The 25,214-nt window shown below is 39.3% G+C and overlaps 1 protein-coding gene across 4 annotated transcripts in view; it reads right to left on the bottom strand.

Moving 5' to 3' along the window:
* The window catches only part of pde10a (phosphodiesterase 10A), a 259,626-nt gene that overhangs the window by 212,023 nt on the left and 22,389 nt on the right, over positions 1-25,214 (bottom strand). The window lies entirely within an intron of this gene.

The raw sequence follows: 25,214 nt of genomic DNA on the forward strand, positions 1-25,214 counted from the left end.
TCACAAATTTGTTAAAATCTGTGTCATTGAGTGCTTCACTTTTGCCAGGTAAAGCCATCTACCTGGCTCAGGGGGCATATCAAGTCAAGTCAGATGTGGGAAAATGTTGCTGGTTCCGCACTTCGCTGCATCCATCACACTATGTAAACACCCTGTGTGCTTAATGGCAGCTGCCCAGGCAGACAACCAGTCCATCCCCACCTCTCAAAAGGAACCAACTGCCTGCTGGAGCTGGGACATTCCCTTGGCTTTCTGAAGCACTTGCATACAAAATCATGCCCAGAGAAATGTGCCACATGGCCAAAAAGTAACTGCTGATGTTCCCTCATTATGAAAGCGATACTTCTTAAGTGAATCTCCCCAAGTACCAACCACTGGAATGACCCAAAGTCATTCCAGTGGTACCAAAGGATCCTCTAAAGAGACCAGGTATGTATTAAAGACATCCAGTCCTTGCCTTAGGTCACTGGTAAGGGTCCAAGTCTCACAAACATATAGTAAGACAGGAAGCACAAGGACCTGAAAGACTCGGACCTTCATTCTCCTGTAAAGGTATCTGCATCACAAGACACCTCTGTCCAGTGACGTCATGACTCCCTGAGCTCTCAAAGGCCAAGGGCCCACAGACATGATTGTCACTGCACAGATAAGTGAATGTCTTATAGTTTTGACACTTTTGCAGCACTGTTCTAATGGCAGAGTCCATGAAAGCCTGGATATTAGTCTTGATCCAGGATGATCAGAAACGCAGACACTCCAGTTCCATACTAGACAAATGTGATCAGGGTATCCACTGATTCTGCAAAGATCCAGCATCATTTGCAAAGTCATGCTCTTCAAACATTTCTTAGGGGCATATAAAGATGATGCTTAAGATGCATGATTATTGCACAGATTGCTTTGGACTGGTCACAATAAATGCACGTTTTAAAATGTGCTCTTACTAGCTTGACTAGTGGGGATTCTAGTGTTTCTCTTCTGAACAAGGACTTTGGTGTTTGTATCCCACTCGGCGCCACAAGGACATGCAAATACAACTATACAGCAGCCAGTTTTAATCAGTCACTAACTTTTGATATTGTGCAGTTTGGTTTTCATATGCACCACAGTACATAAACCCAACCTCGCACCTTATATGATGGTGTGTCTGTTGGAGGGTGTTGAGGTTTTGCTCTGCTCACTGCAGCTGTATCTTTTCTGGACACTCCCTCTGTCTGACCGCTTGACCTAAAGTATCATTGCATACACTATGTCTGAAACTTTACACATTTATGACCCATGCAGCTGCCACACACAGTCTACAGACACGGCTGAGGTGCTGAGGATTTTTCACCATACAGAGATACACAGCATTGCAAGAGTTACTCTGAAAATGCAGTAAATTACTTCAAAATAGATGGGCTATGATATGATTCAGGAACCACAATTTTTATTATGGAACATTCCATTTCACACGATTCAATGGGATGTGATGCAGTCCAATACGGTTCTTTGTTTTAAATTCAAATAAGTCAAAAGTGACATTGGTTGGGGCCCCTTTACACATAGTGGGTATTTGAATTGCGCATGAAGTGCGCATGAAGGAAGCAGGAATCATATGCAATACATGTAAAATTGTAGCTGCCTCTAACACCTTGTACACTTGTTGCTACAACTATTTGCACACACCAGCAGCTGAAAGACAGAGTGTGCACTGTCGAACCCTCTTGTGGCAGGTGTCGGCCAAATTCCAGGTGACACACACAAACACCTAACACCACTCACTTGGCACTTAGAAAATGTATGGCCATTTACATTATTAGCACAACAAAAGTCAGGAGATGATCACTGTCGAGCTGGATGTGAAATATTGTCTAAGTGCCCCCACAAGTGTGGCTTTGCAAACAGACACAGTGACACGTTGGTGCGTGCGCTGAATTGACAGGGGGTGTGTCCACCCACAGGAGCGGCTGTGAAGATCTGTGGTTCTGGACGACACAGCTGGGGAACACGTACCATGTTTGGATGGACATGAACTAACAACTGTCCACTGTGATGTGCGTGTGTCTGCTTGCTGTCCTCACGTGGACATAAATAAAAACATATATCACTGTTACAATGGGCTGCAGTGAGCACGTGAATGCCACACACATTGACAGGCTACCCCAGGTGAAACAAACTGTCAGATCATAACACGCAGCGGTTGATCTGAATGTCACGTCACCCACGTGAGCTCTGTTCCACATGACGTGCCATCTGTCCTGCAGCGTGCCATCCACAAGACACACGTGTCGGGTAGGACACATGCATGGGGCCAGCTGGACACTCTACCAGCAAATGTGGACATGATAAGAGCGCTCTGCTTCTCATATATCTGTGACCATGGGTCATCTAAAGAGGAACAGATGGATCATACTTGTATTGCCCACTTGATAAGCGGGATTCAATACAATGCGGTGTTTTAGCCTCGGGAAGGAGGCTATGGTCCATCCAGACCAGAACCTCCCGCCACAGTTTCTTCCCCTCTGCTGTTAGAATCATGAACTACTCATAACTCAGTCACCTTAACCTTAACTCTGTCACTTTTTCATTTTATCACGGGTCACTGTAGACAATGTACTTTGGTTTTAATTGCACTCCTCCCACTGCACTGTTTTTCCTGTTTCTCTTTCTTTCTGTTTTTCTGATGCACACAGCCTTTCATATTTCATATGTCATTTTTTTTTATCTTATATTTTGTCTTATTTTGGCACATATTTTATATTTTATCTTAGCATTTTATATTGCTCTCTGTTCAATGTTGCACCATAATATCAAAGCAAATTCCTAGTCTGTGAATCCTGTTCATTGGCAATGGCAATAAACTTCTTCTGATTCTGAATCTGATTTTATATGGTGTGTGTGTTTTTTTTAAATACGTCCATGTCCTTCTTGATAGCAGGCATTTTCCCACACCTTTCACAGGACAGCGATGGTAGCTCAGTGGTAAAGTTTCTTACTGGCAATCAGAGTGTTTGGAAAGTGCAGGTTTGAATCCCGTGGGTGGCATGCATTTTTTTTTATTTTCACAGCACTTGCACTGTGTTCCCGTGTGCACGAACCATCACAGCGGCATCGTGCATGCTTGCCCGTCAGCTTGATGTTTTCGTGGTTCGCCCATATGAGCTGTTCCGCCGTGGGTTGCCCTGAGTTGTACTTATTTGTACTATGTGTGAAGGGGCCCTTACCTTCAGTTGCATACAACCCCAAATCAGTAAACACTGGGACAGCACGGAAAATGCAAAAAAAAAAAAAAAAAAAAAGGAGTTAGGATTGGGGCAATTTAGGGCTAGTAATGAGGTTAACAAAACTCCAAAACCCAGTGATGTTATTTTAAGTGTAATATCAACAGGTGACTGTAATCATGATTTGATACAAATAAGTATCCACAAGGGCAGCACGGTGGCTAAGTGGTTAGCACTGTTGCCTCACAACGAGAAGGTCATGGGTTCAATTCCCACATGTGGCCTTTCTGTGTGGAGTTTGCATGTTCTTCCGGTGGGAGGAAGCTCCGGCTCCAAATGCTCCAAAGACAATGCAGTCCAACCGTATTGGACTGCATCACATCCCATTGAATCGTATGAATTTCAATGCTTTGGAAGCTCCAAAGACACGCAGGTTAGGTGGACTGCAAACTTTAATTTGTCCGTAGGTGTGTGTGGGGGTGTGAATGTGTTTATTTGTCTATATGTAACCCTGCGACAGCCTGGCGTCCTGTGTACATCGCCTCGTGCTCTATGACTGCTACGATAGGCTCCAACCACCAGTGACCCCTGATTGGACTAAGCCAGTGATGTCGAAACTATTCCAGAAAGGGCACAGAGGGTGCAGGTTTTCTTTGCAGCCACTGACGCCAGCAGGTGATTTCGCTGATTGACATCCCGTTGAACAGACGGGATGAGTTCATCAGTGAAATCACCTGCTGGAGTCAGTGGCTGCAAAGAAAACCTGCACCCTCTCGGCCCTTTCTGGAATAGTTTGGACACCACTGGACTAAGTGGTTGAAGATGAGTGAGTGAAGTATCTACGAATATCTGAGGAGCAAAAATCAGAAAAAGATATATGGCTGGTCAACAAAATGCATGAGAAAATGATTGAAATATTTAAAAATGATGTTCCTCAAAGAAAGACTGGAAGAAATTTGCATTTTTTACAATATGTAGTTGGGAATGTTGTATATTATGAGCAAACTGTATTATTCAAATTATGCCATAAATCATAGATCAAACAATTAATCAAGTAAATAAATAAATAAAAGTCTTTCCTTGTAGTTTGGCATGGACAGAGTTACCGGTTTTCTCATAGAATTGGGCTACATTTAAAGTGCTGCCCTGGGTTGATTTTTTTGGGCTCCATCTTGATAGCGGATGCAAATCAAGTTGCTAAAGGATGGATATCCATATGTTCAAGTGCAAATTGCTATTTAAGTGGCAGGAAATACTGACACAAAGTGATTGGTTTTACTGTATTCATTCAGCATGGGCATGTTTTTGTCCATTCATAATACCAACGAATCCAAGTGACACATGTTCTTCCACTTCAACTGCAGCAGCCATGTGCATGGCACTCCAGTATAGAGAAAGAGATTCAAAGATTCAGTCTTTAAGCTTTTCTCAAATATCATGTGACTATAGCTGGGGGATTCACTTGACTTCTGGTCATTCTGCAGCATTGACGCCAAGCTGCCCACATTGGCAAATGTCAAACATCCTCTTGCGCAAACCTGACACAACATTATCCGAGGCAAACTACTTACATCTGCAATATATGTCATCTGAGCAACATTGTACAAGTATTACCCAATCATGTCAGCTACCCATCTGCATCTGTGCTTTTTTTTTAAGTGCCTTTATGGCATGAAACAAGCTAATTTCATACAACTCCAGTACCAGTAAAGTTGGGATGTTGTGTGAAATTAAATAAAAACAGAATACACTGATTTGCAAATCCTCTTCAACCTATATTCAATTGAATACACCACAAAGACAAGATATTTAATGTTCAAACTGATAGACTTTTTTGTTTTTGTGCAAATATTTGCTCATTTTGAAATGGATGCCTGCAACATGTTTCAAAAAAGCTGGGACAGGAGCAACAAAACACTGGAAAAGTTGATGAATGCTCAAAGAACACCTGTTTGGAACATTCCACAGGTGAACAGGTTAATTGGAAACAGGTGAGTGTCATGATTGGGTATAAAAGGAGCATCCCCAAAAGGCTCAGCCATTCACAAGCAAAGATGGGGCGAGGATCACCACTTTGTGAATAACTGCATGAAAAAATAGTCCAACAGTTTAAGAACAATGTTTCTCAATGTTCAATTGCAAGGACTTTAGGGATTCCATCATCTACAGTCCATAATATAATCAGAAAATTTAGAGAATCTGGAGAACTTTCTACATGTAAGCGGCAAGGCCGAAAGCCAACATTGAATGCCCGTGATCTTCGATCCCTCAAGCGGCACTGCATTAAAAACCGATATCATTGTGTAAAGGATCTCACCGCGTGGGCTCAGGAACACTTGTCAGTTAACACAGTTCGTCGCTACATCTACAAGTGCAAGTTAAAACTACCATGCAAAGCGAAAGCCATACATCACCAACATCCAGAAACGCCACCACCTTCTCTGGGCCCGAGCTCATTTGAAATGGACAGAAGCAAAGTGGAAAAGTGTGCTGTGGTCTGATGAGTCCACATTTCAAATTGTTTTTGGAAATCATGGACGTTGTGTCCTCTTGACAAAAGAGGAAAAAGACCATCCAGATTGTTACCAGCGTAATGTTCAAAAGCCAGCATCTGCGATGGTATGGGGGTGTGTTAGTGCCCATGGCATGGACAACTTACACATCTGTGATGGCACCATCAATGCTGAAAGGTACATCCAGGTTTTGGAGCAACCCATGTTGCCATCTAAGCAACGTCTTTTTTCAGGGACGTCCCTGCTTATTTCAGCAAGACTATGCCAAGCCACATTCTGCACGTGTTACAACAGCGTGGCTTCATAGTAAAAGAGTGCGGGTACTAGACTGGCCTGTCTGCAGTCCAGACCTGTCACCGATTGAAAATGTGTGGCACATTATGAAGTGCAAAATACGACAACGGAGACCCCGGACTGTTGAACAACTGAAGTCATACATCAAGCAAGAATGGGAAAGAATTCCACCTACTAAGCTTCAACAATTAGTGTCCTCAGTTCCCAAACACTTGAGTGTTATCAGAAGGAAAGGTGATGTAACACAGTGGTAAACATACCACTGTCCCAGCTTTTTTGAAACGTGTTGCAGGTATCCATTTCAAAATGAGCAAATATTTGCACAAAAACAATAAAGTTTATCAGTTTGAACATTAAATATCTTGTCTTTGTGGTGTATTCAATTGAATATAGGTTGAAGAGGATTTGCAAATCATAGTATTCTGCTTTTATTTACATTTTACACAATGTCCCAACTTCATTGGAATTGGGGTTGGAGAAATGGGAGGAGCATTGGTTTACTCTCTGTGCAGGGTGCCATTAAAACACCAAATCTTAACTTCAGCTTAAAATGTTTTGCAGAAGATGGATCTCTGTCATACATAGTGATCAATCTTCAGCTGTTCAACAATCTTCCTTTCCTGCTGATTACACATACTGGGCAGAAAGCCTCTCACTTCCTAATTAATATAGTGACATGCAGCCCTTTGGCACACTTGTGTCTGAATGGTAATAGGTTGGTGACATGCTGGTTGATTTTACATTAAGCTCCCAGTACACCCATGACAAATGAACTGATGTTTTTCACCTCCTTTGCACCCTGGTGTGAGCTGAAATATTGTGCTACATAAGTTGCAGTATGCAGATGGACACAGCCTAAATAAACAAGTGATATGCACCATAGACCATGTATCATCAGACTGGCCCCACTAGGTTAAATTATCCAGGTAGTTTGTATGATTTCTGCATCTTGCCAAGCTGTCAAAGTGATCATATCTTTGCATTTCTATAACCAACAATGATCCGTGTATTTGTGCACTGAGCAAATGAATCCAGCCTTCAAAAATGGCGACATTGGCACTGAAGTTTGGTGAGCGCATGGTTGCACAGAGAGTTGCAGTCCATGTGGGCAAGGACAACAGAACATACGCCTGTGTCGACATCAGCTGTGAGGGTATATGTCAGACTGCATATGGCACAGCACTGTCTGATAAGCTCTGACTCTTCAGCCGGCAGCATGTTGCTCCAGAAGAGTCATAATACTGATCTGGAGAAATGTTCCTTTTATGGACTCAATTGACAGCAGCAGTGAGCTCATGCTTTCTGAGGAGGATTATGGAAGCAACTGAAGTCTGAAGAGGAGATGATTAAGCAGCTGATCCGGCATGAATCACTATGTGATGTCTGCAGATATTGTCGACAAAATTCAACTTGTGTTGGTTCATAGATTCCTTTACACACTTCCAGTGTCTGAAAGAGCATTTGCTCAGAGGTGTTTTGTGCTTGGCATTCATCCTTGATTTGTGCGTGTGTATGTGTGTGCATATATATATATATAGGGTGGTAATAAATTATGCAAAGTTTCTATAATGACTTGGAACAGCGTATGAGTCTAGAGTGTTTTTAGAACTTTAGACCTTAGACCTCAACATTTCTTAGAAGAAGAATGCAACCCTTTTATTACCTGTTAATTATGCCATTTTTATGTTAATTTACTTTCTTAATGTATTTAGAAATTGTTTAGGTTCTTATTATCATATACACATTATTATTATTATTATCAGTAAAATTATTATCAGTAATATTACTTCTATTTAAATAAGCGTTTTCACTTTCTTGTGTCATCCATGTATTTTTAGCATATTTACAATTATGTACTTACATTGAACTTACTAAATAAAATCACGCACATACGCACACATGCTTTTAATATATAGGTGATTTATCGCCCCCTGCTGGAATGGCATGTGAGTCCAGAATGTAGTTATCAACGTCCATTGTTCAGTGTTGTCAGCTAATATCCGTAGTTTCTGCAGAAATATTAGAACTATCAATGTTAGGTTTTGGCGGCGTTCATCCTTAACCCAAAATGCATGAGCATACCAAACAGCAAATGTCAGCTCTCCTCAGTTTGCTCCTGATCAAAGTTACACACACACACACACACACACACACACACACACACACACACACACACACACACACACACACACACACACACACACACACACACACACACACAAAACTCCTTTGTCTCTTTTGCATTCTGCCACAAGCAGGTGCTTTTATTTTTACACACCCACAAACAGAAAGGGTGGCAGAAGACAAACGCACTAAACTTTTCACTCATGGTAATGGCAACATGACACTTAACTAAACTCACGAAACCAACTGAACTACAAAAACACAATAAATTAACCCTCTGTGGTCCGAGGGCATTTTTTGGACAGTTCACTCGCCTGGCATAAATGTTTTGTTATTGCTGTTAACAGCTCTCCTTGCATCCCACAATCAAGTTTTATGCCTCTTTTTTCAGGATAACCTGTGCTTTCAGAATATATATGTTTTTGTTGTGTTTTCTAAGTGTAATAAAGGTTTACAATAAAAAATAAGCAAGGAAAAAATAAAGCCAAAAATTATTTTCCACACACACAATTATTCAAAACACACAGCAAACTATAATAAACAACTGTTGTGACACTTTATAAAGGTCATTTGAGGTCTTGTGTGAAAGACTGCACAACAAAAAGGTTCAAACAATAAACACAAATGCACATTTTGAACAATATATACAAAATGGTCTATAGGTTTTGTTGTCCATTGATATGGTAAACAGTGCTTTACGCAGAAAAAGCAACATGGTTATCCAGTAACATTCACATGCAAACTAGTGGAGCAATCCTGATAGTTACACACTCTTTGTTTGAGCATGTGAGATTGTCATCAGAGGGTCTCTGTCTGCTCCTGCTTTCACTGATAGCTGTGCGTAATGGTGCATGGCACACTGAGTATGTACTAATAGTATGTATTCATTGGAGCACCTAGGGGGCTATTCAAACGGGCCAACTAGTAACATATCACTCCTGAAAATGATCTTTGGCTTTTCACGTGAGGTAAATCTGCCCTACGATTGGATTTTGGAAAACCATGTGACGGTGAACCAATTCCGATTGGACACTCACATTGCGCACATCATCACACACCTTCTATGAGGAGTACAAAGATGGCTGATGGCTGGCTCGAAAGTATGCGGAGTTAACTTTTCAGCAAAAAAAAAAAGTAAGTTTCTATCTCATATCATTCAAAAATTATGTATAATTTAGTAAAGCTTGGGCTTAGCCGTCGTATACGATGGTGTCGGCCCCAGAGGGTTAATAACATTAACGACACTGTTAAACTAACATGAATCGCAGTAACAACATTTAAAACCCCAAACTCCCATGGTGAATTGCAGCATAATGTCCATTGTTCACTGTTGTTAGTTAATAAAATGTTCGTCCTATCACTCTTGGTTTTTGCAGCATTCATCCTTGATCCAAAATACATAAGTATACTAAACAGCAAATGTCAACTCTCCCCAGTTTCTCCGTGATCGAAGCCATGCACACACATACACACGGGCCACTTGGCTATTATATAAATATATATCTTATTTTTTTGTATTTATTAAAGACAGTGCTCCAAACAGCAGAGCATACTCTGCAAAATGGAAAAACTGTTATGTGTCGGACGCGGTCTGAGCACCGACCCAGCGTTTGACAGGACCCAGCACGAAATAAGCAGAGCACGGTTCAAAAGATAACAGAATTTAATAATCATAATAAGTGCAGTAATAACCAAAAATGTCCGCGGTCTGGTGAGGTGAAAACACGGCGCGCTCTCAGCAGCGCAAACGGTCCGGAGCCACAGCAGTTCGGACCCAGGGACCCCGCCGACACCCCCCCCCCCCCCCAGGTGGCCGCGACAAACCGTGTCTGTGAAGAAAGAAAACATGAGGTGAGTCCAACACTCTCCACCCAGAGAGACACAGCTCAAAAGGGTGCACACAATCAGCAAACACTTCCTGGCTTAAATATATATCAGCTTCTCACCCTGCAGGCACGGAACAACTCAGTTCAAATCTCCACTGCAGCAGAAGCTGATTAGACAATTAGCATAACGTGACAGCTCACTAACACAAGGTGTGAGGGACACCAAATCCACTGTCATTACTTCATAAAAATCACCAAAAACCAAATTACCTCAGGAAGTGTGCTGAAGAGCGTGAGACCTCACCCAATCCTCCTTCACAGACTGTGGCGTCAAACCTGGAGCGGTCTCTGCGTCCGTAATGGTGAGATTGTTCTCCTGACGTCGATCTCACACGTCTGCTCACAAGGTCGAGTCTCTGGCAATCACACACTGTGCATTCAAGGTTTAAATGCAGCAATCTCTGATCAAGACAGAATACACCACAGCTGTGAGTCCTGATGACCTGCACGTGAAAACAAGCCTCAGGTGTTCAGGGTGAGGTCCTAATGCTCAGCCACTCAGTCCTGAATGCATACCACCTGGTGGGAAAAACAGAAACCAAGCCAGCCAAACACCCCAGCACACAACAAAAACTATAACTCCAGAGTATCTCAGAATTCAGACATCATTGTTCAAATAAAGTACTAAACACAGCCACGCCACTTTAAAGAAACAACTGCTCATTAATGTTTAACTTAGCATGACCTACCTTTTTACTCCTGGCCAGATAACAAAGGGCATCATAACATAATGTCAAGTGAATTTTGTGAAAGCTACAAAATGAACACAACCCTGATTTTAAAGTGTCTCCAGGATTGTATTTCATTGATGCTGTATAAATGCATACTGTGGCTGGATACAAAAACAAACCGCCTTGATGCACAATGTGCATTTTTGCCCTTTTAATGCCGCACTTGACTCAAAAAGAGGAAAGCTTCTTATGCTTGTGCCACGTGCCTCCAGCACCCTCAGTGATCAGAGTGGCTCACTGTGATTCACAACACATACTGCACAATTGCACTTAAAAGCGGATTCATTGAGGAAATAAAGAGCTGAAGGTTTGAGTCAGTGCACAGAAAACGCAAGTGGTGCAAATGCATAACAGAGAGCCACATGAGAGAGCTGCAGTGGAAAGCACATGAATTAAAGCCAGAAATAAAAAAATAAAAATAAATGGATGTAATGCAGCCCAAAAAAGTAATGAAAGAAGAGTGTAGAGTGGGGGAGGAGGCCGAAGTGTATTTGCGTCAGACATGGAGCCAGTGAAGTCAGAGATGGGGCAGACTTGTGCAGGAGATGCTGTTACTGCTGCTCACGGCACCCGCCTGGGCCACATGTCCTTTACATCACAGAGCTGGCACACATGATGCCTGCTGGAGCGGCTGTCTCCAACACACGGCCAAATATCATGAATGTGCACAAAACCATTTTAAGGAGCTCTTCAGCAGATGTGTGTTTTATTACCTCAAATTGTCAGCATAGCCTAATATTTTGGAAAAAAAAAAAAATTATTGTGATGAAAAAAATGAAGAGTTTTGCATCAGAATTCACATCTTGTTTTATATTATTACTGTTATTATCATAGTGTGTTCTCTCATGTAATCCGACCTGCCGTATTTCTTTCGTGTTTGCTGTAATATTTCATTTTCCATTTGAAAATTGAAGGCAGGGTACAGATATATAGTCAGTACAATACTGTAACACCAGAGGAAATGATTGCTTCTAGCAATATTGCTAAAACACACAATTATACATCATGGCACATGGCATTTGTTTTATCTAAGTTTAAAATAAAAAGAAAAACTAAAAATGATACACCATTGCTTATTCGAATTTGCACTGAACAGTGAAGCACTGTATATTTAAATCCACCTATGAAGTTGGAGGAGGTTATGTTTTCATCCCGGTTTGTCTGTTTGTGTGTTTGTGAACAGCCTGAAGCCCACAATTTTTCATATATCGTTATGACATTTTTACTGAAGATTCATATCCTCACAGGCAAGAAATGATTCAATTTTAAATATCATAGGTCAAAGGTCAAACTCAGGAAAAAATCTTAGAAATTGGGAAAATCCCTATCTTTAATATTGAACAAATTTTAAAAAATTCATAACTCTGTAAAAAAAGATCAACTTTCTTTCATATTTGAGAGCTTTATGTAGGATGGTATCCTTTATCGACTGACAAAGTTTGATCCGGATCTGATCAAGATTACAGATTTTGTGGCCATTTAAATTTAACATTGAAAACCATATTTAATGTATATTTTACATGATATCTTAATCAAATGTGACCCAATCATTCTCATATTTGAAAATGAGGTGCAGACTGGCACTCACTGTCACCTGATAAAGTTTGATCCAGATCTGATCCGGATTGTGGATTTTGTGGATATTTGAATTTAATATTGAAAAGCTCAGCTGGTGTACATTTTGCATTATATCTCAATCAAAAGTGCCTCAGTCACTCTCATTTTTCTGTTATGCATTTACCTACACCACCAAAATTGGATGGAGGTTCCAACCAATTTTATGCCTGTTTGTCTGTGTTCCAGTTATCAGTTGGAAACTAAGCGCCAAAAAGCAACGACAAATTGTGCGTAGCAGAGATAACCAGTGCTCTATGAAAATGATCTGAAAAAGAATTCAGAAACCTAAAAAACTGAAGAAAAAAAAAACTGACAACACCACAAAAAAACTTTGATTCAAGTGCATGAACTAGATACATACTCCTGACAATTTGATCACATCTAATCCAGTTTATACGAAAAGCCACTTTTTAAGGACTTTGCCCTTCAAAATTGTATCCAAGGTAAAATTTTTTGGAATTGGAAACTAGTGTTGGTGGAGATTTGCACACTAAAAATGCTGTGCTCTAGTATTACAGTGTGACTGCAAACAACTGTGTTAAACATGCATTAAGTGCACACTCTTCACTATGACCTGTGACGTTTACACACAAACCCTCAGGACTGCTGAGGAGGACATTTTATAGATTTGTTTTCTTGTTCCTTAGAGACAAGGAATCCCACATAAAGTGTCCCATAAAACCCTGGGTGGTTTTGGGTAAGACTTTGGGGGTTGTGTTGTAAACCATCACTTTTACATCACTCAAATCTTAACGTAGTGCACCAGATAACAGAATATTTACAGAGGAATCTTTCAAATGGTGAAACAAGCACCAAATTTGGCACAAATACTCCTTGGACACTACTCTTTTGTAAAAGCACGCCAGCCACCAAAATTTTCAATAGGCAGCCTGGTAGGGGTCAATTGAAGAATTACACAGGGGTCAAAATTTAAAAGATGCTCCAATCATATTGAAAGCTACACCATATTATTTGTCTGATCACAAAGATTCCAAAAAGGTATAGTTTGGACTATCTATGACCGAACGTTATGAAGTTATGGGGCAAAAACAGCAAGAATGGTGACAAAGGTCAATTTCAGTTTGTACAGGGGTCAAAAGTTAAAGTTGCTCCAATTTTGGTAAGAGAAAGTGGTGCAAATTATTGGCTGCAGTAATAGGATTAATAGATTGAATAGTTTTGACTGTGTTGAATGCTTGGTCTCCAAAGTAAAGGTCAAACAAGGTCAACATCCATTGGCTTCTATGACATGTGACATATGTTACCCTGTAACATGATAACTAAGCATGATACATGATGCAAACTATTCCTTTTTAAACCCTATTAACTCAAGCAATAATTTGCATCACTTTTTAACAAAATTATAGCAACTTTAACTTTTGACTCATGCACAAACTGAAATTAACCTTTGTCACCATTCTTGCTGTTTTTACCCCATATCTCTAGAACATTCAGTTACAGATAGTCCAAACTATAACTTTGGAATCTTTGTGATCAGGCAAATAACATGGTGTATTTTTCAATATGATTGGAGTATTTTTAAATTTTGACTCCTGTGTAATTCTTCATTTGACCCCTTTAGGTGGCCAAGGTGCTTTTACAAAAGAGTAATGTCTGTAAAATGTAAAAGCTTTGGCATTAGTTTAAAATTAAAGAACCCATTTTTTCTTTTTTTTTTTGTAAAAAAAAATAAGCAATTTTGTATTTCATTTAATTTTTTAAAATCTTTAAAAAAATTAAAATCTGTACTAAGATGCATGCATATTTAAACCATGCTGTAATAGTATTATATAATATATTTAAGGATTTTCTCTGAACTATAAATAAAACATTTGTTTTAAATAAGGTTTTTCTTCAAATATACTGTAATCTGTTATCCTAAAACCCTAAACAGGATCACAGTTCAGTTTGATTAGATTCCCGAATACAGATTCCAAATCAGAAACGTGTCTTATATATTTGCTCTTTCTGACTCCAGTATTTGTAAGTGCATGAACACGAATCCTGGTTGTTCAGATTAGCAGGCAGCGTTTCTGCTGGCAGCACTTCTGACCTAGATTATCACATCTGTAGTTCTAGAGCATGATGATGATGCTGATGATGATGAACATGTGGTCAAAGGTCTGTATGAGTGTGTGTATGCATGTGTGTGTGTGTTTGTGTGTTGGGGGCACTAGCCATAACAAAACAAGCTCATTTGTTTTGCTGACGTCACCCATGTAAAACGCTTCACTGTGCAGTGCTGCAAAAGTGCTGTGAATCAAGAGGTCACAATATGTGGATGCCCATTCTGATGTGCACAAGAGTGAACATGTGTGATCTATATGTAAACAGAGACAGCTGCAAATAAGTGCATCATTTTGGTCTGTAAAAGCTGTGATGATTTTCACTGATCAGCAGCTGCTGATGACACAGTTACAACAGACGAGCGCAGCAGCTACGGTGCGAGTCACAGCCTATAGGTGATGACACAAGTAGGACACATGAGCCTCGACCTCGTCATCTCCACCCTAAACCGCGCTGCACTGCTTCTCCGGCACGCTGCTGGTGACTTATGGCAGACTCCAGAAAAGGCAAACAAACCCCTCAGTGCTACCAGCCATGAATACAGTGTGACCCACTAACACCTGAGACTGAATGTCCTGCTCACACTGTGGCCTTTATCAAGAAACACACAGAGCATAGTGCACCAATGATGTCACACAGAATATCAGTGCGTTCCTACTCTGCGTGCATGTGTGCGTGCGTGTAGTGATGTGCTACTGTCCAGTGTTTCATTCTGCAATTCGTACACCGTGTACCACATGACCTCAACAACAAGAAACATTGTTTCTTGTGTTGTCATCAGTGCAACACAGTAAACACTGAACAACGACAAGAACCAACCACATAAATGAGAATATTCTCTGTGCCACTTTCTGGGTCTGAATCCGGATTCTGGGTCAAGATTTCTCTTTATATAGGCTTTGAAGGATTACGTCAAAACTACTTCACGGATTCTCGCCAAATTTGCACCACAGATCCGTATCCGTATTGGCAGACGTCAGAAATCTCTAATTGCTCGGTGGCCAAGTGGTTAATGCACTTGGTTTCAATGCGGAAGGTTTCCAGTTCGAATCCCACTCCTACCACATTTCTCCATGTAATGTGGAATTGCATCAGGAAGGGCATCCGGCGTAAAACTTGTGCCAATTCAACATGCATATCCACCTTGGATTTGCTGTGGTGACCCTGAGTACAAAACAAGAGAGCAGCCGAAAGGACTTACTATATATGACAACCATCTACAGCACTGTGCAAATAATTTATGCACGTGTATGTCTTTACAGATTTTGTAGTTTGCACAGTGCCTGTGAGTATGTGGTGTGTGTGCATGTGTGTATGCACATGTGCATATATGTGCATGTGTGAGCTTGTGTGAATGAACTCAAAGAATCTTTTGTGCAGGTTGTTTTTGGATGGTTTCATCTGCCTGAATGGATAAAAACTCACTGCTCTGGACTTTTTTGATGATTTCCTCCTACACAGCAGACAGCATACAGTCCAGCAGCTCAATGTTTTTGAGGTCCCCTTGAATCTGTGTTGTTCTCAAAAGATAATTTGCTGTCAATGATGCTTCCTAAATATTTGGACTCATCTACTGTATCAACATTATTCATTAGAGGGGGCGATACTGGGAATTTTGGTATTGATCCAGTACCAAGTAAATACAGGCCCAGTATTGCTGATATTGATACCGATACTGATATTTTTTCATACCCAAAAGACCTAGGATAGAATTTCACCAAACATTATACGTGACAACAAAATACTTTATTATCACAATCAACATTTTGTTGAAAAAAATCACTCAACACAACTTAAAACAAAATCTCCTGAGGTAGAGGGCTGACAAACCACAATACAAGGGTGCGCTGCTCTGTGTTGTGTGACACATCGCAGCTGCTCTTACAGACAGAGAGTAGACTTTGATAAATCTGCGTGTGCAGCAGTCAGTGCGTGCGGGAGAGAAAAAAGCTTGAGTATCGATCTTTTTACACGAGGATCGCTCAATATCAATACCAGCGTTGGTATCGATATTAGGATCGATCCACCCACCTCTATTATTCATGTTCTCAATAACGGTTTGTGAGACATTGTACTGTGATCTACGGAAATCATCATATCCTTTGTCTTAGAAACACTGGCAGACAGATAAAAGTTTTTGCACCAAGCAATGAAATCATCAACTGCAGGGTCACGCCCATCCTCATCATTATTCAGAAGGCTTATTATAACAGTGTCATCTACAAATTTCACACAGTGCCTATTCTCATACTTACTCCTACAGTATGTGTGTAAAAATAAAAAGTATGTGTGTAAAAATAAAAAGTAGTGGTGACACAACACAGCCCTGTGGGGAGCCTGTGGAAGAAAGGGCTTTAGAGGATAAGACACTATTAACCTGAACACACTGCGACCTATTCGACAGAAAATCCAGTATCCAACCAATCAAGATAAGATAAGATAACACAACATAACATAACACAACATAACATAAGATATGATGAGATAAGATAATCCTTTAATAGTCCCACAGTGAGGAAATTTCCTCCACCTGCTTCAGTAACTCCTGCTTAACCAACCTGTCAAAGGTCTTCATCACCAATGAGGTGAGAGCTACAGGTCAAAAGTCATTTAAGACCTCTGGGTTCTTACACTTAGCCACAGGAGTGATTATAGAGTGCTTCCAAAATCTTTGGCACTGTCTGGAGTGACTGAGTGAAGATCACTTTAAAGATCTCACTTAACTGACCAGCACAAGACTTAAGGACTCGACCACTGATGTTTTCTGTGCAAATTCAGTTCATATTCACACTCATTTAACTGATTCTCACATGAAAATCATTGTTAGAAAATCTCATATAAGAGCTATTTAGTTAATTTGCTGGCATCTCATCAGAGTTAAAACCATTTAAGGACACAGTGTTATTGCCTTTACACAGGTCTGTCATTAGGCCTGTCACATCAGATACACTGAATTTGGACTCTGAATTTTACTCTTATACTGAAGTTTAGCCTCTGTGATTTCAGCTGGAACAACCTTCCAAATTTCAGCATGTGCACTCTTGTCACCGCTATTAAAAATAGTCCTCTTTTCCCTTAATAGATGTTTCAGTTCTTTAGATATTCGGAGCTTGTTGTTGGCATAAGAAACAACTATCTTGGTTGGGATCACACTGTCCACACAGAAAGAGATAAACCAATCATTACAAAAAAAAATTGATCAGCTCCGTCTTGTTGTGCCAAAAAGCAGACAAAAGACCAGGGGAGACCATACTTTTTCAGTGGTGGCTCCTAAATTATGGAATGAGCTGCCCACTCATATCAAAATGCCCCCCCCCACCCCGATACTTTTAAATCTTGTTTAAAAATGTATTTTTATTCCATGGCTTTTAATACTGCATGAGAGTTGTGTGGTCTTCTGTCTCTGTTTTTATTGTGTTTTTATCTTCTCGTGTTTTATTTTATCTGATAGCTTCTTTTTGTTTTTATATGTTTTTTAATCTACTGTATTGTAACTTTATTTTATTTTTTATATTTTATCTGTTGAGCAGCACTTTGGTAACCTTGTTGTTTTTTAAAATGTGTACAGATAAAGGTGGATTGGATTGGATTGGAAAAAGAAGACTTTTTGCAACGATAACAACAAATATTATCAACATAAACAAATGTTCATCACAGTATAAAAAATATTGGTTACTCCAGTTTAATACTTTCCTCATTTTAGACCATTGATTATTTGTATTGTTTTTTGTCTTTTCAGTGAGTGGTTATGAGTTCCAAACCTCTGCTTCATCCTTGAAACAGATGTACTGACATCATGTTTCATGTTTGTGAAAATAAAAAAAATAAAAAAATTAAACTGTACAACCACAAAATACAGCACATTTTGTGTTGGAAAAAATTAATTCCTGTGCAAAGAAAGGCAAAATGTGCTTCATAAATAAAAGTAAAAGCAAGAATTTGAGGATCAGCTGTGGGACTGAGGAGTCACTATGAATCATCGGTAAAAAATATGGGCGTTGACGTACAGGCCTGTCAGTGTGTGATCGCAGCAGACATCAGAACAGGCCGAGCCGCCAGGCCTCAGATCTGCCTGTTTACTGATAACACATGGGTGCACACACACACAGGCCATTCATGATCTGGACACACACAAACACAACATGCACACTGACAGCACAACACTCATACTGCACAGTTCAACAGCTGTTACTTTTTATCCCCTATGGGGTTATATTTTGCAATTAAACTGCTCTGTTTAAAAGAAAGCATTCATCAAATTTTACCTTGTAAATAAACATTGCAAAAGAAAATCACAGCAATTTCACTCAAGCAGTGAGTGCAATGTGATGTTTCCAACCATTTTCAGTATTTAAAATTCACACAAGAACTCTGTTTACTGTAGCTTATAATTTTAAAAACTTTTAATTTAAAAAGCAGTACAAGTGTGTCAGCAAATCTTAAAAAAATAAATTAGAGTAACAAAATCCAGTTAAGGCACTGCGTTTACTTATACATTAGCACCACCTAGTGTCTGTCTATCTGTGTGTCTGAGGCCACATCGAACAATCATTAACAAATTCAGGAGGTCAAACGGCAGTGCTGGGTGTGGAAAATAAATATCACGAAACTATAATGAAAAAAAATCTTTGGAGAATCTTCAAATGAACAGTTTAGTATGAACAATTGACCTGTAATTTACAAAATGAACGCTAAGTGGTGCTGTTGTAAAAGTGAAACATACCACATTATCACAGCTGACCTGTCCTTGGGCAACTGTAACACAAGTAAAGTTTTCTGAGATACTTTAAAAGGTCTACGCAGTTGCAGAATTTAAAAAACAAAGAAACAAAAGATTTAAATTTGAAGTTGAACTGTGTTCCATCTGTAATGCAAAAGATGAAGAACGTGTTTTTCTTATGCTCCATGTCCTGGAAGTTTTGGGTAGAAATAAGAAATTGGTTAGAACTTAGAATAAATGCCATCCCAGCTTTTGAGATTTTTCATATATTATTTTATATGGATTTTTTTAATCCATTGTCTCTGATATAATAAAGATGATCATTCTAATAGGAAAATATATTCATTGCAGTAAGTGGATAAATAGCAGACCCCCCTTTGACTGGTTTATAAATGATGTCAAATTATTTGTCCTATCCCTTAAAAAACTATACTCCAACAAATTAACTAGAAAGATCTGTGGCGATATATCTTGTTTCATGCTCATTTGAATTATATCCAAGATTTGCTTCTTTTCTAGGGTTTTTTAATAATATTGTATGCCTTATGACCCTTAAAACCCCAGTCCTTGTTTTTTTTAAATTAATTTATTTATTAATTCTTACTTTATATTTCTCTGTATTTTGACATCACTTTTGTTGTATGAAAATGTATAGTCCTATGAGAAGATATTTTTCCATGTTCTGTTTTATATATATATATATATATATATATATATATATATATATATATATATATATATATATATATATATATATATATATATATATATATATATATATATATATATATATATATATATATATATATGTGTGTGTGTGTGTGTGTGTGCGTACATATTGAATCGTGCCCACTGTGATCTGACTGTGGTAGTTCTCCTCTATAATTATTATAATAATTAATATAATTATGTCATATGCTTCAATGTTATTTTTGATACATTATTTTAAATGCATTTAATGTTGTTGGCAACCGTACCTGCCAGTAGGGAACTGTAAGTTACAATGGAAATTTATTACAGTCAAGGACAAATAGGACCAAATGTGAAAACACCCAGAGATCACATCATCCCCACTGATCAGTTCCAAGATCTTCAGAAAGAGGTTGGACAATTCTGTCTCTCTGCACTTGAAATGTCACAGGTTGAGCAGTGGGATAGAATCATGCAGTCCATCTATGTAACCAATTCAGAATATCTCATGGAGACTGGAAGACGTCAGTGAAAGGACGCCCCATCACCAACAATCCATTAAGCTGATGACACATAGCTCTGATTATATCACCAGGTAAAAATCACAAATTGAAAATAGCACTTGATACAGGCCTAGGCTTGGAACAAAAGTACACGTGACAGCTTAAAGCTACCAGCCGACAGCGGTGATGACTGAAATCTCCAGGTGCAGATTGTGCACAAGGGGACAAAACAGTTAAATACAAATCTAAAAGCTTCTATTTCTGAACATCAACTCATTGAAGATGTCTGAATGAGGAAAAACCAGCTCCATGAAGAAGGTGGTTTTTGGGAGGTGATAGTCTAGTGGTTAAATAGTGGGCTTCAGGTCAGAGGATCGTCGGTTCAAACCCCAATCTAGCCGGACAATCACTACAGACCCTTGTGCGGGGTCCGTAATCCACGAACTGCTCCTGGTGTGTAGTGAGCACCTTGCATGGCAGCACCCTGACATCGGTGTGTCTGTGTGAATGGTTGAATATGAGGCATCATTGTAAAGCGTTTTGAGCTTCTGATATAGATGGAAAGCGCTATACCAATACACCATGTAAATACACTAATAGCGAATAAATGATGAATACTGCTTCAGTAGCAGGGTTAGAGAAATATTTTTTGAGCGTACTGGTCAGGACCAGTAGCACCAATTTTGTTACTGGTCCTCCTGGTCCAAGGTAGTGGCCCCAGGTAATTGAAAGCTCAGAGACTCCGACAGCGAGCCTCGGTGTAGCATTAATTATCATGCTCATGTAAACATCATGCTCATGTATTCAATCAATTTTGTCTTTGTAAATCTATAGCATAATAGAACGTTTTCATTTTGTGTTGAATGTATGATCCTCTGCTTTCATGTGAATGTACTGTGCACCTTATAATTTGCTCTGTAATTCTGCCCTTGTGCTTGTCTTATGCAGCCCAAACATAGCCTTTACTCTTCTTACTTAATCTATTCTTGCTGAGCTCTACAATATCTCTGATTTTTTTTTTTTTTGGTCAACATGCCTATTGCTATTTGGTCAATATGCCTATTGCTTCTCAAATTAGTATGATCAAATTCGTATGATTATTGAAGAAAATCATGTTAAAATTTCACATCACATTCATATTTTGTAGCAAAATACACCAGTTGATCTAAATTAACTTTTTGTGTGTGCCATATATGGGCATGCAGTGTTGCTATAGTAACTCTCACTGTGTCTGTCTGTGGACCTGCTCTGGTCTGCTGCTCTTCCTGTGCACTGCTCCTGATAACTTAAAGATGTTTTATTTAAGCTAAAAGTAGCGTGTGGACACCGCAAACTTTCACACGATTCTCTTTTGCTGACTGAGCTCCATTCATGAAGTCAGTGGTGTGACTGAGTGGCACAGCGCGGGTCATTGTAATTTATGAACAGCCGCTCAGTTATTTAAGGCACAAGACTAAAAAAAAAAATAGTCAGTCTTGTCGAACACTTTTAATCACTAGACCGACAAGATTTTTAACTAGACTAGTAGGGAAAATATCAACTGGACATGGGTCAAAAGTTACTGGTCCATGTCCTCGGACCAGTGGATTTCTCTACCCCTGAGTAGTCTTGTGCATCCATGTTTTTTTGGTACTTATTTTCTCTTAACTATTACTTAGCATACTTTGCACAATTAATCTGTAACTATCCCTTTGCTACTGTAAAATTTCCCCGTCATGGGACGAATAAAGGATTATCTTAGATTATCTTATCTTGTCTTCTCTTATCTTACATCTAATTCATATTGTCAATTCATTCAATTCATTTGTCAATTCATATGTGTTGTTTTAAAAAGGGAATAGTCATAAGCCTTCTCATTTTGTTGGAGTATTCATGTTGATTGGTTGAAACAGTTAAATAATTGAACACATCATCGCCAGCAGCTTTTTGGGCTGATCTTCAAAGGAGTTATAATGTTCAAAAGTCAGGTTTCATCTGTACGTTTTAGGTCAAATCTAGGAGCATGCACTGGTGCTGCACACTACAGCATCCAAGATACCAAGTAACTGCCCTGGGTCCTTTATGGCAACCATCCAGAAGGACAACTAGTCCATCCCCACATCTCTAAAGTATCCATCTATTGTCCATAGTCAGTGTCCCCTTGGTGTTCTCTAGCCACTGGGGTTGTTGTGGTTTTCTGCGAAGCATCTTGAGGCGACGCTGTCATGATTTGGTGCTCTATAAGTTCAATAATTTGAAATGAATTGAATTGAACTTGGGTCCTCAACACTCAGGTACAATGTAACTAAGTAAGCACTTATGTGATTCAAAGTAATTCCAGTGGTACTCAAGGATCCAGGGAAGAGACCTATTACCAAAGACATCCAGTTGTCTCTTTAGGTAACTGGTTCATGCCAAAGTCTTAAAACCATATAGTGTGAGAATCTGGATTGGGAGTGAGGGAGTGAGATGTCCCACTAACTCAAAAAGAACACATACAAAAAAGCTACACAAACTATTTAAACACTGCAACATCTGATATCTAAGAAAGTAAAAAACAGAGACTTGTTTAAAGAAAATTTGACCTAATTTTTGTCTAAATAGAAAAATAATCTTGTCAAGCATTTTTTACACAAGAAAAATGTCTTATTTTGGGAAAATGTATCTCACTTATTCTTAATAACTTTTCCAGCTGATATGACCAGTAACAAGGAAAGATAATGGATTTCGAATCATCCAAGCAAAGGAACAACATTGTTTTCCTTATTTTAAGATTGAGGTTAATCTTAGAATAAGAATTCTATCTAGTTTTAAGGCACAGTTTGATTATTCAGTGCCTAGACATTTTGCTAATTTTGAGAATTCTAACCAAGTAAAATTTTCTTACCCCATTGGCAGTTTTTTTTTTTTTTTGCTTAATACAAGATAATTTGGCAAGATTTCAGATTATTTGGCTTATTATGAGAGGGACAGTTTTTGCAGTGAACAACACAAAATTAACTGTGTCAATTAAACCACCTACTTTGTGACATGGCACAGACCAACAAGTGTTGCAATTCACATTTCCATAGTCCGTTATAAACTACAGCATTACACAATGCTGATTCAGAATTCTTTATTATTCTTAAACACTTCATTAAACTGAATTTTTTTTAATGTAAATAACAACGGGGAAATTATATTAAATGTTTTAACATGTTTATTCATAACTTTTTACCCAATGCCAAAATATGGCCATCGAGTATTGCAAAGTCTTTGCGTCTGTCCGTGCGTCCCTCCATCCGTGCTCAGCATAAGTCCAGTCCTATTACTGCTAGTGGCTTCAAATTCACAGGGAGCATGCTTGGGACACAGACCTTGGACAAGTTCAAAGATAGCTAACCTAGACCTATTCTAAGGGGACAAAAGGTCACATTCTTTCTACACACTCTTTCATTGATGACATGCTCATACGGCCGAGGGTATTTTAGCATTGTGTCATATTTTATTATATTTTTGTAATCTGGCAGAAGATGCTGTGACACCTGCTTTAGCACAGGGGGTGTTGCAGTGTCCCTAGCACCCCACAAACAAGAAGCACCAGGACCCTACAGACTTAGACCTTTGTACTCCTGCAAAGATTCAAAGTATATTGGACCTTTCATATTAAACACACACAAAGTCTCACAGTTTTGTGTGTAGTTTGTAAAAGGTTTCCTATTATAAACACAATTTCAGCCTGAAACCAGTCCTTTTAGACATTGTTGACTTACATTATGAGTTTGTTAATATTACCAAATGATGTGTTTGGCTTGTTTTCTTCCCATAAAAGATCAAATCAGTGTGTGTCACTGCCCTATATGACATGTCCTCTGAGCTGTGATCACCCCCCCCCCCACACACACACACACAGCTAAAGCAATCCACACTATTCTGGCATCATTCAGTATTAAACAGTAGAATTGGTACAAGATTGTTCTCTCTTAGCAACAACTGGAGAGCCAATAAATTTGATTATCTTTTATCTCAGTAAATATTTAAAATGAATCATTCAAATCAGACTTTTTTTTATTATTATTATTATTTAATTTGATTCGAGAATCAGTAGTCTAATATCTCCAGGTTGGGGTTCCACCTTAAAATGACACAATATCAAAATGTTCTGTGGTCTAGACTGTCTCATGTCATAACAGTTCGTTTGGCCCCTGTGGTGTCCCCTGAATTGGGACACATGGGAGACCACACCACATTTTACTTTAATCACCTTCTTTAATCACCAATTCATCATGCAGATCCACCTCGGATCTGCTGAGGTGACCCTGAGTCTAAACAAGCGAGCAGCCGAAGGGACTTACTACGATTTTTAATTTTACTTGCTTCACCAAAGGCAGAAATGAGTCGTGCAGAGGGTGCAACTCTATTTGGGGTGTGTCTGAGTAGACAGTGGTATTTAAGAGGCAGGAAATACCAGCACAAAGCTGGGCACTGGGTAGAAAGGCACTGAGTAAAGGATTAGAGTTCATTAGTTATGGGTGTGTTGTCAGCTGAACAATATCAGCCAGTCAGAGTGCTGCCTGTCTTTCCATTCAAACTGAACTGTCCCAGATGCACTGCGCTGTGGTACTGAGAAATCAGACACAAGAGAAAAGGTTTCTGGTGATTTAGTGGGTCCTGTTAGTGTACACAGCAGACAGCTGCCACCAAAGCCCCATCAAATGAACAAATGCAGCAGCAAGGTGAGCAAACTCATTCAGACGTGTCTGACATAAGTGAGTTCACACTGCACCTCCACCCTGCTTGCCTGCACATATCAGCAGCAATCGCCCGCGGTGGTGTAAAGGTATGACAGTGTACTGTAGTCTTCTTCTTTTGGCTGATTCCTTTAGGATCACCACAGCACATCACCTG

Source organism: Thalassophryne amazonica, chromosome 13, assembly GCF_902500255.1.
Source record: "Thalassophryne amazonica chromosome 13, fThaAma1.1, whole genome shotgun sequence".
NCBI lineage: Eukaryota > Metazoa > Chordata > Actinopteri > Batrachoidiformes > Batrachoididae > Thalassophryne > Thalassophryne amazonica.